The sequence below is a fragment of the Pundamilia nyererei genome, unplaced genomic scaffold (genome assembly GCF_000239375.1).
Source record: "Pundamilia nyererei isolate P.nyererei 1_Seehausen unplaced genomic scaffold, PunNye1.0 scaffold00014, whole genome shotgun sequence".
Classification (NCBI taxonomy): Eukaryota; Metazoa; Chordata; class Actinopteri; order Cichliformes; family Cichlidae; genus Pundamilia; species Pundamilia nyererei.
This window is the reverse complement of record NW_005187415.1, coordinates 5,603,830-5,604,048: the sequence shown is the minus strand read 5'-3', so window position 1 is coordinate 5,604,048 and position 219 is coordinate 5,603,830.

Below are 219 nucleotides of genomic sequence, written 5' to 3'. Positions count from 1 at the left end.
TTTTTTTTAGTGGCGGAAACGGGCTTCCATAGGAATCCCTCAAAAGCAGAATGTCAAAGTAATCCCACTTTGAAGAAGTTTAATTATACATGTAACGCCTGAGATTTATATAACAAAAATAGTGTAATTTCAACAGTATGTTTCAGTTTTACTATTTGTTGAAGAAATTCTGCTGTAGTACCCGAAAGAAATCTGTCAGCACGATTTAAATAGCAAGAA